General features: G+C 49.8%; 1 long non-coding RNA gene across 2 annotated transcripts; it reads left to right on the forward strand.

The window, feature by feature from the left end:
- Positions 1-36: 36 nt before the first annotated feature.
- Positions 37-14,070, forward strand: LOC140604620 (uncharacterized). Of its 2 annotated transcripts, none has more exons than XR_012007439.1 (3): positions 37-266; positions 1,007-1,193; positions 10,853-14,070. It is a non-coding gene; the product is annotated as an uncharacterized lncRNA (long non-coding RNA). The 2 variants fall into 2 exon arrangements; XR_012007438.1 differs by lacking the exon at positions 10,853-14,070 and adding an exon at positions 8,293-8,610.
- Positions 14,071-14,347: the final 277 nt, after the last annotated feature.

The raw sequence follows: 14,347 nt of genomic DNA on the forward strand, positions 1-14,347 counted from the left end.
TGCTCTCGCGAGACCTGCCTCCGCGGGGCGGGGCGGGGCGGGCGGCCTGGGGGCGCTCAGGGCGGCCGCCCGGGCGCTGCGGGGTCCTGCGCGGGTGTTTGCGGGTCTGTAACGGTACCGGAATGACTGCTTCCCCGGCTGTGCAGGGCGCACTGAGCCGAGAAATGAGAAATGATGCAGCCCGGGTTGCACGAGCCCGGGGACATTTCCCTTTGCCTTTCGCTTACGGTCCTTTAAGTGCAAAGTTGAGGTGGACACCTGGGCAGGTGCATCCGGGATGGGGGGGCGTAGGGGGAGGCTGAGCCCCGGGACCCCTGGCCTCGGGGATCCGGGATGGGGGGGCGTAGGGGGAGGCTGAGCCCCGGGACCCCTGGCCTCGGGGATCCGGGCTGCGGGGGGCGTAGGGGGAGGCTGAGCCCCGGGACCCCTGGCCTCGGGGATCCGGGATGGGGGGGCGTAGGGGGAGGCTGAGCCCCGGGACCCCTGGCCTCCGGCATCCGGGATGGTGGGGCGTAGGGGGAGGCTGAGCCCCGGGACCCTTGGCCTCGGGCATCCGGGATGGGGGGGGCGTAGGGGGAGGCTGAGCCCCGGGACCCTTGGCCTCCGGCATCCGGGATGGTGGGGCCTAGGGGGAGGCTGAGCCCCGGGACCCCTGGCCTCGGGCATCCGGGATGGGGGGGCGTAGGGGGAGGCTGAGCCCCGGGACCTTGGCCTCGGGCATCCGGGATGGGGGGGCGTAGGGGGAGGCTGAGCCCCGGGACCCCTGGCCTCGGGGATCCGGGATGGGGGGGCGTAGGGGGAGGCTGAGCCCCGGGACCTTGGCCTCGGGCATCCGGGATGGGGGGGGAGTAGGGGGAGGCTGAGCCCCGGGACCCCTGGCCTCGGGGATCCGGGCTGCGGGGGGCGTAGGGGGAGGCTGAGCCCCGGGACCCCTGGCCTCGGGGATCCGGGATGGGGGGCGTACGGGGGGGGAGGCAGGCCCGCTAAGAGCCCAGCGTTTCTGCAGGACGCGCTCTCGAGCTCTCATGCTAAAGAAGAGGCGCCGCGGGGCAGCGCTCCCTGGGGCGCACCTCCCGGGGCTCCCGGGGCTCCAGGCAAGGTCGCAGAGGTCCCCGCCTTCCCGCGCCCCCACCCCTCTCCGAGCTGACCACCTGTGTGGACAAGGTGGGGTGGAGCCTTCACGTGGCTAAAAGGTACACTGACCAATAGTAAAGATCTCGACAATGATTTTTAAGTATATTTGTTTTTAACTTATTTTGACTTATTTCGCTCATTTTTAAGTAAGTAACCTCTCCAATACATTGTGGAAAACGTCTACTCCCATCTTTTTAACTAATAGGGGAGGTTTGGGGGGGGGAATTGATGCAAAATAATAGGTGGCGCCTCTGAATTGTCCCTGGAGCCGCATTGCTGGTAAAGACGTGTTTGGAGTGTAGGAGGGTGCAGCTGTGCTCAGTTCCTCAGGGACTGGGCTGCATCCTGGGGACTTTGCGTGGCTGACTCACCCACTCAGCTCTGTTCCCCTCAATTTGCATCTTTGTATTAGGGACACTCTTCCAGGGAGACGGGAAAGGAAAGGTCCCTGTGTTCTTAGCGCTGCACATCTGCAGTGTTTTAGTGAATCCTTCTCACAAAGGCTTCAGAATGATTTGCTTTCCGGGTGCATGCTTCATTTCAGCTTAGGGCGAAGGCCTAAAGGCGTCCTGTGGAGCTCTGATGGTCAGTTTGCACCTTGGCCACCCTCTGGGGGTGGAGCTGCAGGTAAAACAACCCTTTAGAGTATCTGGCCAGGCTTCCCCTGACAGTCGATGCTCCTGACCCTATTGAACAGCCCTCTAGATGTGAGGGGCATCCTCAAAAATGGTGCAAAAGTCACCCTCCCAAGACCCAGAGCCACTCTCAAGGATAACCAACGGGAAGGAAAGACAGTTTTCCTGAGAGCGGGCAACAGCCAGTAGGACCCCAGGCGCAAATGGGGCGCAGTTGGCATTTGTGCACAGCCGTGTCTTTGGGGCCCAAACCTGACAGGTGCCAAGCCAAGTTCTCAAGACACAAAATGAGACAAACAAGAAGGCAGCTGTACCCTGGAGAGAGAGGACTGGCTGCCAGCGGGCACCTAAAAGCAAGTCCCTGGGTCACAATGCAAAGATCTAATTCTTGAAATGCTTTTTTGGCCTGGCAACCTGAATTTGGAGAGGAAGGGGCGAAGCAGCATTTTACCTTCATCATCTCTCCACCAGACACCACAGGTGGGGCCTGGGAAAGCCAGCTGACCTTGCTAAGAATTCCTGCCCTTTGCCAGCTTCTCCCAGTTTCCCCAGGGTTCTGGCTGAAGGCTGCAGAGGGAGTGAGGTGTCCTAGCTGGTCTCCCCCTGGTCCCCAGAAACTCTAGATGAGGAAAAATGATCTTCCCTCCCCATTTAGGATAGTGCTTCGCCAAGACCCCCTTTATTCTCGGGCAGCTCCCGAATGGATGAGGTCACCTAAAGTGGTTTAAAGTTCTCCGCAGCAGCTGCTGCGATTCAAGGTTATTTTCGGCAAGCTGAATCTGCTTGTGCAGCCGTAAAACACAATTTTATTCACCCAAGGCCTCACGCTGGACCCAGTCCAGCTTAAGCCGAAGCCAGGCCCCCTACGGCCAGGTTAGGACCCAGCCTGGTTTCCAAGTCAGACCTGACCAGGAAAGATAAACTCTCAAATGAACTCTGAGAGCTCCTAATGCAAAAGCTGCTGTTGGAACAGGACCCCCCCACCCACACCCCCCAGCACCCAGCACCTCCAGAGGCTGCAGGACAGCATCCGAGCTCAAGGCACTCACAGGTACTCACAGGGTTCCTTGTTCCCCCTTCCCTTGTCTCTTCTGGCCCCAAAGCTGTTAAAAGATAAACTGAGGCATGTTGAAAAATCTGAGTTCGTTTGACAAAACTTGATTCAAATGGGGCGGCATCCGATCTAGAGGATGAAGGGGGCCCCGAGGAGCTGGACCAAATCAGAGCTTTCTACGGGGAGATACGGGGGTGGGGGGGTGGGCAGCGAGGAAAATCAGAGTAGGCGAAGGGGCGGGTCAACAACTCCAAGGTTGCTTTCCTCCCTGAGTGGGCAGGGGACCCTCAGCGGGTTACCCGGTGCTGCTCGTGACATTCCCGATGGCCCGGTTTAAGGTTGTTTCTGGGAGAGCCCAGGCTGTCATGAACTCTGGCCTTGGTGACATAGGCCATGGCGTAAACAGCTTCATATTTAGACCCTTTGCCTGTTTCTAGCAGCAGGCATGGTGGGGATGCGCGTTTTGAGGGTTGGGGGGTGTAGGCACAGTGGGAGCCAGTAATCCCTTGGGGCTCGTTGCCAAGGGAAGCCGCATGAGCACATCCTGTTGCCAAGCATTTACACGTTTACCTTGACTCTTATTAAAATATTAACCTGGTGGGAGTTGTGAGGTTTTTCAAAATCTTCAAGGCTTCTTTGCTATGAAATCAAAGATGCAGTTTCAACAGCGTCAGGATAGCCTGGAAGAAGCATCCCAAGGCAGGACGACGGTGGGTGCAAGTGAAGAAAAGGTCACAAATTGGGGATTTGGGAGGAGGGACAAGTCACCTGTGCTGGTATAATCGGGATGAGGTAATGCCATGTGAAATTAAAAGAGGGGGTGAGGGACGCCTGGGTGGCTCAGTGCCTGAGTGTCTGCCTTGGGCCCAGGGCGTGATCCTGGGTCCCAGGATCGAGTCCTGTGTCGGGCTCCCTGCATGGAGCCTTCCTCTCCCTCTGCCTGTGTCTCTGTCTCTCTCTGTGTGCCTCTCATGGACAAATAAACAAAATCTGTAATTAAAATAAATAAAATAATAAAATGAAAGGGGGTAGAACGGGATAAGAAAGGAAGGAAAACATGTACTGTGCATCCACTTAATTTTCATTAGCCCCTGAAGCAAGCCTTAGTATTTTTGCTACATCAGGAGTCAGGACATGACTTGTGCAAGGACGTGTCATGAAAAATGCTCCCTTGCAGCTCCTCCTTGTAATGAAGTCATTTGTGTTTCTTCTGGCTGAAAGAGCCTGAGCTTTGTTACCTCCACTAAGTCCACCCTTTTCCCCAGTACTACTCTCTCCCCACTTGAACTCAAAATTCTTAACCGAGAAACGCAGCTGATCCGTTGGTTGCAGGAAGTTGGCTAAATTATATATAATTTATATATAATATATATTATATTTAAATATATATATATATATATATTATATGTAGTATATATGTGTTGGCTAAGTATATATATATACTATAGTGGGAATGTCTGAGGCAGAGGTGTCAATAGGTCAGCTTCCCCAAGAGCATTTGTATTTAGAATAATTAGTATGCTACCCCGAAAAGGAATCTGACGTATTTAGTGGTTTTTTAGTATCGATTAAAATACTCAGTGGGTCCACTATCCTGTTACCCTAAACTTAGGGTCATGTCTGCAGCTCTGCCTTGAAGATGTTGACATACTCTGGATATCTGGTTCCTTCTGGGTTAATTTTTCTTTTACTAACATTTGGAGAATACTTTGAGTTTTAATCTTGGAAGTCCCCTCATGTTACGCTTAGGTTTTCATATAACCGGATGCCTATGCTTTATTTTGAGGTAACTCTAAATGAAGACAGACATCAATTGATCAATTAGGTGGTAGACCTTAAAAAAAAATGGTTCAGGGTTTTCCCAGCATCCTCTCCAATTTTTCATTCTCTTAAATCATTCATTCCACATACCAGCAGAGATACGTAGCATTACTGAGGAAAGGATTAGTTACACGTTATTTTTATTTACATTTAGACTGCATGCATAGTTTTCTTTGGTAGGATGTTTATCGGTTGGGTGGATGGACTCCCAGGGAGATTCTCAAGACGTGGATGTCAAGATGTAGGACCACCACCTATCAGCCGTGGGTTACTCAGCTAGTCTTCCCGACGCCCCCTTCCTTTTTCTGAAACTCGGAGAAAATAAGAGTGTTCTTAGTCCTACAAAGTTTTGTGAATGAGGGAGGACATGGGAAAGGTAGAGTAGTAGGCAGATTGAATAAAATTCTTTTGTTTAAGTGGCATCCACCCAGCATCCATCAGCTGATGTCTGGGAAGAGGCGGTCCAGAACTGTACAAAGCAGCAATTTGCGATTCAGAAAAAAAGCAATTTGCGATTCAGAAATTTCTACGGGAATTCTGAAGAGTTGGCCAGACACCTTTAATGTGTTTTAAAGTGAATCCTTAGAATTTCCCCGACTCTCTTAAGTGGAAATTAAAAATCAGGTTTTCTATCGACTTTGAGCTGCCTAAGATTTGGGCTCAATGTTCACACATCTGGCCCATCGCTGGGTGGTGCGATTTCCGAGTGACTTAAAGACATCACCCTGCAGCCTTCCCGAGGGGACAGCCTCCCACGGAAGGTTAAGGGATGTTACAGAGTCTTCCTGTGTGGGGTGGGGTGGGGGGGTGCAGGAGGCTGTAGGCTCCCCTCCATTCTCTCTAAACCTCGTGGCTTTCAATTTATCAGTCTCAGAGGGATGAAGAGCTGAGTCTCTCCTGATAGCATTTGAAGCTGTGGTTCCACAGAGGATTTAACGCTGTGGTTGCAGGGAGTCTAGGTATTTCAAATCTGAGGCTTAAAAATCTAAGCCGTCCCCTCCGGCTTTTGCACTGATGCTGCGAAATCCATTTGCGAAACATGCCCACGGTTTGCTACTTGTTCAAAGCCGGAAGCGTGACTTGGCATTGAAATAATAATTTCTTTTTCAGGAACTCCCCACGGAACCTGGGTTATCTCAATACAAGTTATTTATTTGATTGGCGTTTGCTCTTGTCAGTTTCCCCAACTGTAAGTGATGAAGGTTGCTAATGTTAGAGCATTTGTGGCACTTCCACCGGGTTTCTAAGTTGAATCCGCTTTCCCCGTTAATCTGGGAACACTTGATCTTACTCCCTGATTATATATCCTGGATGAAATTAGAGTCTATTTCATTAGACAGGAGTAAGTGTTATGATTCTACAGACAAAAACAGAAAGTTTTCTTTCTTTCTCAATTTTTTTTTTTTTTCTTTTCTGGTGCATGCCCCTGAAACCGTTTGTCGAATCGATGGCAGATTCAAGTCACAGACTTGTTTTCGGCTCTTTAACCTTTAAAAGTCATCTTAGTGATGTCTAGGACCAACACCGCCTAGTGGGATGTTGGCCTATTAAGTGGTTTCTTCTCAAAATAGCTTCTATCCGATGTACTTTCAATCTGTAATATTGATACTGGGCCAGTGCGATGATAAAATGATCGTAACAGGGATGTAGTAGATCCTTTTACATCGTGTAATCTGCTTTTTACGACGACTGTAATGTCACGCTGTCTTCAGGAACGGGATCTAGTATCGCACCGCAGGCCCAGGGCAACAGGATAAGCTTCGTGGCGTCTTTCTGCCGCTTCAAGCATTGGTCTGACATTGGGACCTAGTGTCGCAGGTTATTTTAGTGAAGAAATTTAACAATAAAAGCAAAATTCTAAAACAACGACTTACTGTGACTACTCTCACTGGGTAAAATGAGTCTTAGGCGGATCATGATTTAAATGGAAAAACGTTCCAGGGAACAGATGTATCCCGTGAATATTTATCCAGCTCGTCGTCCCAGTGGTTCATATAAAGATTTGTAAAGAAAGATGATCTTACAAGCGACTTAGTGTTTATTTTTTCATGGTTTGGAAGCACACGTCCTCGTCAGCAGTCTCCGTGCATGTTAGCCCTTAGAGGAGATCGCCTCCCTTTTAACATGTTGGATTATCTGTTTGATGAAAGAGCCTGACGTCATATTCGTTGGTGTGTGACCTGCTCTTTTATTTCAGATATCTTTAATCTCTTTGCACGTCACTAATATTCTTTATACTGCTTTAGACCCTTTATGTTGTGAAATAGAACATAAATCTGGAAAAGCACATAAGACATAAACACACAGCTTAAAGAATTTTGCATAAAATGAACACCCACGTAATCACCGCTTATGCCAACAAAGAAAAAGTTTTGAGCATCCCAGAAAACCCCTCACTGCTCACATAGCATCATTTTTTTTTAATTTTATTTTTTTACACAACATTTTTAATGGAGGTATAAAATTCTTTGTGACTGAACACAACTTTATTTATTTATTTATTTATTTATTTATTTATTTATTTTTAAAGATTTTATTCATTTATTCACGAGAGACACAGAGAAAGAGGGAAGCAGAGACACAGGCAGAGGGGGAAGCAAGCTCCATGCAGGGAGCCTGACAGGGGACTCGATCCCGGGACTCCAGGATCACGCTAGGCCACCCAGGGATCCCCTGGACACAACTTTATTGTTTTCTACCACCTTTTAAATTGTAGGTCTTTCTATACCAATCATTTTTCAGACTGGAACTGTCAGGCATTACGCTGAGTTTATCCTATAGATAAACTATATCCTATAGACTAGCAATGAAAATAGTGTCATGCTGGATCCTGGGTGAAGGTGAACGGTAGGAATTTGAGACTCCGGCCTGGCTCCGGTGGGAGAGCAGGTGAGTTCAGTCTATCACCAGGAGTCTGTTACTAACAGAATCAGCGCAGATTGGGAGGTTAGGCAGGTCTCCAAATTCAGGGCTAATTCAAGGAGTCGGGTGGTTGGAAGGCCTGGAGTCACACACATGAGGTCTCGCTCTGAGGCAGGGGCTTTGGGCCCTCCCACCATCCTTACCATTTTCTCACAGGCACAGGATTAAGCAGCTGTGAAGGGACTAGCCTGTCACTGCATCTCCAAGCCCTGATGGCGCTTGGTGGTTTAGGTGCCCTATTTACCGACGGCTCTCGTAATAAAGGCTTGGATCATACGTGTTTGAAGTCTGTGATTCATAGGTTTAGGGCTATGATCACTGTGATTGTAAAATTTTGTAGCAGCTTTAAGTGCTTGCAGTATCAAATAAGAGAAAAATGTGGTGGTTTCAGAAAAAAGACTTTTTTTTTTTTTTTTTTTTTTTTGCACCGAAACAGAAAGTGTAAAACTGCTGGCATTGGTTCAGTAGCTCAGAAATGTCACAACGTATTTATTGCCTTGTGGTCACAAGACAGCTACTGTTGCTCCAGACAGATCCACATTCAAGCCAGGGGCTGGGAGGAAGGTCTGATCTCAGCAGCACCCCACTCTTCTCAGCAGGAAAAGGGAAGCTTTCCCAGCTCCCGCCTGCAGAATACTGCTTCACTCTCCTTGACCTCAATGATGTCACTTGGCCTTTTCAGTGAGACCCAACCACACTTTTTTGTTTTCCTTTTTTGTTTTGCAGTCCAGGTGTCACTTCTGGGTCGGTGTAGAACATAATAGGAATAACACATACAGAGAGAGGTCAGCTACTGAGGCAACCTCGAGAATTCAAGACCTTTGTACATTTCTAGAAGCTTTTGGAAGGACTTTGGACTTCAGCAGAGTGTAAATATGGAGTTTGAGTCAATCTTATTCCGATTTCAAGGATCAAAGACACCTCATTCAACGGCGGAATGATGACTGTGGTGCTCAGTGGGAGATTGAGAAGAAAGGGCAGTTCTCACTCTGGGATAAAAAGATGGTTATTTTTGAGAATCAGAGATTAAAGGAAATTGGGGGACTTACTGCCTGATGATCTGGATCTCTTCTGGGAGTAGTGGACATCACCTGCCAAGATTCTAGCAGGGTTGAGATGGAATCGGTGACCGGGGATTGGGGAGGGATTTTAGAGGATTCATCATGGGCGGTCTCATCAAGATGGCAATAGTGGAGCAGGAAGGATTGGGGAGCGCGAACCAAGAGCCCCCTTAAATCAAGTAGCCTGATGTTGGTGGATCCGGAGGGTGCAGTCTTGCCTCTCCCCGGAATCCTCTCAGGGCCCCTAAGTTATAATGTAAAAAGTGAGAATGATCCCTGATTGGAGAGGGAGTCTACTTGGTTTGAGGGGAAATGTGTCAGTATTGCTGATAGTGGCAGAGAGAGAGAGAGAGAGAGAGACCTCCTGTGTGTGTGTGTGTGTGTGTGTGTGTGTGAGAGAGAGAGAGAGAGAGAGAGCCAGAGAGCTAACACTTGCAAGTGGGAGGTTTTGAGAGACTGGACCTCCCAGTGAAGGCAGATGCTCCTTTAGAGGAAGTCAGGACAAAAGAGGTGGAAAGTACAGAGGCTGGGATCCATGACCGCAGGCTGATGGGGTGCAGGGCAGATGCCCCCACACCCCCACCTGCACCTGCACCCACACCTGCACTGTGGGAGGGGAAGCCTACTGCCTGGGCTGCTTTAGCCTTAGGATCCCTGCAGGTGCAGCTTGGCTTTCTTTTTTCTTTACCCCCTTCCCTACTTCTTCCTAGCTCCCTCCTCCCTCCCTCCCTTTTCCCCATCTACCTCCCTTTCTCCCTCCCTCCCTCCCTCCTCCCCTGCCTTCTTCACCCTAACCCCCCACTTTCTACTCCCTTCTCCTTCCTCACTTTCTTCTTTTCTAAAATACCTACTGGTAGCTTACTGCGCGGCAGGAATGTGCCGAGCCTTAGAGATCCGCGCTGAAGCGGACTCCTGCTCCTTGGGAACTTAGCTCAAGTACTAATGGAGCCCTGGAAGCCCGAGGGTGGGGAGGGGTGCTGCAGATGGGGGTCTGGGGGGGCTACTGCAGGTGGGGCTGGGGGGTTGCTGCAGATGGGATCCTGGGGGACTGCTGAGGGCCGGGGGTGGGGCTGCTGCAGGCGGGGCGGGGGGGGGGGTTTGGGGGCTGCTGTAGATGGGGGCTGCTGCAGATGGGGGGCCAGAGGCTGCTGCAGATGGGGGGCCAGGGGCTGCTGCAGATGGGGGGCCAGGGGCTGCTGCAGATGGAGGGCCAGGGGCTGCTGCAGATGGGGGGCCAGGGGCTGCTGCAGATGGGGGGCCAGGGGCTGCTGCAAATGGAGGGCCAGGGGCTGCTGCAGATAGGGGGCTGGGTGGGGCTGCAGATGGGGGGGCTGGGGGCTGCTGCAGATGGGGGGGGCTGGGGGCTGCTGCGGGCGGGGGCTGCCACCAAGGGTGAGCTGGTGGAGGTTGAGGGCAGACTGCAGCCTTATGGGGCTTGGGTTTGTGCACTGGGAGGAGGCAAGGCCCCGCCTGGATGGCTCCTTGCCCTTGCCCCCTGCTGCCCGCCTGCCTGCCCCGGCCACTTGCTGGGCTCAGGGGAGCAGGCCCGATGGTCCCCCAGAGTCAAGGGGCCTTCCCCGCAGCCCCTGTGGGACCCCCCCCCCCCAGGGATCTGCAGGCTCTGGGGCTCCTGGACGCTGTTCCTCGGTGGGCCCGAGGCTCTGTGGAGGAGGGTGTGCTAGGGCTGGGGTCCCCTGGGGACCATGCCTGGAGCAGCAGGCCCCTTCCCTGTGGCCCAGCCTGTCTGGCCGGGTTGCAGGTGGAGGCCCCGCCGCCTCCAGCAGTTGAGAAGCAAGCAGCAGGGAGAGGACACAGGAGGCCCCCCTCCTGCCCGGGCCTGGGTTCCCTTGTCTACACAGCTCCTGAGGATGAGGGCAGCGGGGTGTCCTCTGGGCGCCCTGGGGCGGTGCGGGCCTTCCCCAAGCCTGAGCAGCAGCACAGGGGACCTTGGCTGGTGGTGAAAACAGAAAACTGACCTCTCTGTTTTTTGTTTTTTTTTTTTTTTCACTTAAACCCTCTCCCATCATTCACTGGCCACCCACTCGCAATGTGTCAGATGGTTCACCCGTGTCTGAACAGCCCTCAAACACGTCCCCCTTGACAGCTGCCCTTCATGGTTGTCTGTCTGTCTGTGTGTTTGTTTTAGGTGCTGAGTTTTGGTATTGATCTTGTCTTTGTTATATTTCTGTCCTATTTGTATTGATTTTGTTCTACTTGTGACCCAGCTAGGAAATGAATACTAAAATCCCCAAATCGAGGAAGAATTTCCATAGCAGCTGCTCTCTACCCCTCCACGTTGGCAGAATGAGGGATCCATCAATTATCACAAAATTTTGAAAGTCTCCAGCTTCACCATGAAGACTCTGTTGTGCTTATTTTTATGTGAAGGGAAACGCTAGCGTGGTGAGTGCCCAGGAGAGTCGTTAGGGGAAGACAGCGGTGCGCCATCAATGGTGCTGGACTGTTTCCACGTGGCACTGGACTCTTCTCTCCAGCCAAGACCCATCAACGCAAATAGGAGGGACATGAATTAACCGTGGAGCCTGTGCAGTCACTATGAAGAGCAACTGTGCGGTCTAGTTTTCAAGACCCATCCTACCCAAACACATTTTTCTGCATTACATAATGTTATCATTTAAATATTGTCATTCAAATGTGAAGACCAGCTGTGCATTTCAGGACACAGCTGTCGGGTTGAGGTACAGATAAGCCATCTGGTGCTCGGTTCTGGGTGGTTAAATTCCAGCCGGGGATTTAACTTCATATCCAGCTGTGATAAAGTAAATTGAAGGCTGCATATTATTCTTTAGAAATCGCCCCTTTGGGATAGTCCGCAGACATAAATTTTAGCCAGAGGTGTCATTGATTGGCTCTACGCTCTCAATGATAGCCTTGGCCAACATCAAGCCAAACAAACAAACAAAAAAAAACTGTTTGGTCCTTTTATTTGCTGTGTGTGAAATAAAACAAAACGGTTAAGGAGAATGAAGCTTTTCAATCTTCTTCGGATTATTTGCATACGGGGACAAATTGGCCGTGTCACCTCACTTCCTTCATCTCTGAACAACGAGAGGGAAAGCCAGGTGGTCTGTAAAGGCTGAGGAGGTGGCGACTAGCCTCATCGCCAGAGTCCTCCCGTGTGTAGCCATGCGAATTAGGAGGAAGCAGCCCAGTTTTTCACAGTAGTCACTGCTGTGCACCCCTTTCTCAGCTCCAGCTGTGGTCAAGGGGAAGATCCTAAAATGCTGCCTTGACCTTCTGTATGTGTGGTGGACCACGAAGGCCCGAGAAAGAAAAAGACCTTGAGAAAATTAGACTGCTCCAGTGACTTCAGGCTCGGGGGACTGCTGGGGGCCGGGGGTGGGGCTGCTGCAGTGTGTGACTACCTGTGTCAAGGGGTTCAGCTGTATCTCTCTCGAGCCATCTTCACAGGAACAGACTTTTACTGTAACTCATTGCAATACTTTATATACCTCGTCTATGCTCCATAGATCATTTTATCTGAAGCAGGTAACACCGGCATACGTTGCTGACTGAGCAGGGCAGAGTTAGGGAGGACATTCGTGTGTGCTGGCTGCCAACTGATTTAGCTGGCATCGAGATCGGATGGCTTCCCCTTGGCTTAAAACTAATTTACTTGGGACCCCGGGGTGACTCAGTGGTTGAGCCTTTTGGCTCAGGGCGTGACCCTGGAGACCCAGGATCGAGTCCTGCATCGGGCTCCCTGCAGGGAGACTGCTTCTCCCTCTGCCTGTGTTTCTGCCTCTCTCTCTCTCTCTCTATGTGTCTCTCATGAATAAATAAATAAAATCTTAAAAAAATAAAACTAATTTACTTAGTTCTATCCTGTGGCTTCTAATTGGGAAAACTAACCTTTTCCCCTCTAGATGGAACTTTCTTCTGGGAGCCACAATTGCTAATTTAAGCACAGAAAAAAGCAAACGTGGGTGTGTGTAGAGCAGTTATTCAGTAAAGACCCTTTCCTTTATTTTATTTTACTTCTTTTTCGAAATGCGTTTGGAGAAAATCTATGTAGTGGGATAATGTGAGTAACTGGAACGCAGGGAGAAGCGTAGGAATGCAAACATCAAATGCATATACACTAGTCAGAGTTCTTGAGGCAAACAGAACCGTAAGGATACAGATAAATAGATGGAGATAAAAGGGGATTTATTATAGGAATTGACTCACATGGTTATGGAGGCTGGAAATCCCACGGTATGCCATCCGCACGCTGGAGAACCAGGAAAGCCAGTGGCATAACTCAGCACTAGTCTGAAGCCAGAGAACCCCGGGGAGCCCATGGGATTAGTAAGTCCCCTCTGAGAACCAGGACCTCTGAGGTGGGAGAGCAGGAGAGGATGGACATCCCCATCCCAGTGCAGGAAGAGAGAGGGACTTTGCCCTTCCTCCTCCTGTTTGTTCTTTTTGGTCCTCTATGGATTTGATGATACTGCCTCTGTGGCTCTTAGTCTACTGAGTCACATGCTCACTTCTTCCAGAAGAATCCTCACAGACTCACCCTGAAACAATGGGCATCCCCAAATCTGGGCATCCCTTAGGCTAGTCAGGTTGACACTTGAATTAACCACCACAGAGGACTCAGGGTTGCTGGTTTATTTTCCTTTTGATTCTATCTATCTATCATCTATATCTATCTATCTATCTATCTATCTATCTATCTATCTATCCACCCACCTATCCATTCATTCACTTATTTATTTAGAAAGAAGAGGTGGTATGGAGTAGGGAGGAGGGGCAAAGGGAGAGGGAGAGAGAAAGAATCCCCAGCGGACTCCATGCTGAGTACAGAGCCCAAGGACTTGGGGTTCCTTCTCGGGATCCCCATGAAGATCATGGTCTGAGATCACGACCTGAGCCGAAATCAAGAATCTGACTTTTAACCTACTGAGCTACCCAGGTGCCCCCCCTTTTGATTCTAAATACAGATTTTAATAATATGGATTTAAGTTCAAGACTTGTTTCTAAACCAAACTTAACTTGTTTGGTTTCTAAGATAAACCAAAATATATTGTTTCAATTGTTGAAAATATATTGTTTTGATTCATTTATAATCCTTTTTGCATATGTTTGTTGGGGAAAGAATTTAAAAAGAAAAGGATTTTAGACTTGATGTCAGGTTTATGTGTTCATTTGTAATTTGCAAAAATATGTATTTTAAAACTCTGCTAAATACTTTGAATACAAAATCAAGAAATCCACCCCTTACCTTGTACAGGTGCCCTACTCCGTACCCCATTCCCTGGACTAAATGAGGCTGATAGCAGCTTTTGAAGCAACTCTGCAGAGCGTGGAAGGGGTGGCCTTGAGGTCGTAGGAGTCATCAGACTAAATGAGCAATGGCAAGGAGAAAAGGAAGCTGACAAAAATTCTAAGTTGACAAAGATTTGAAATGCATACGACCCCTTATTTTATTTTCAAATTTAAACTGTGGACAGTTGTTAGATTTTATTTTTTTTAAGATTTTATTCATTTATTCATGAGAGACACAGAGAGAGAGGCAGAGACACAGGCAGAGGGAGAAGCAGGCTCCCTGCAGGGAGCCCGATGTGAGTGAGACTCGATCCCAGGACCCGGGGTCACGACCTGACCCGAAGCAGATGCTGAACCACTGAGCCACCCAGGCGTCCCCAGTTGTTAGATTTTAGACTAATTCTGTTCTTTTCATTTTGAATACTTTAAAAAATAATTTTCTTACA

The sequence above is a fragment of the Canis lupus genome, chromosome 15, assembly GCF_048164855.1.
Source record: "Canis lupus baileyi chromosome 15, mCanLup2.hap1, whole genome shotgun sequence".
Classification (NCBI taxonomy): Eukaryota; Metazoa; Chordata; class Mammalia; order Carnivora; family Canidae; genus Canis; species Canis lupus.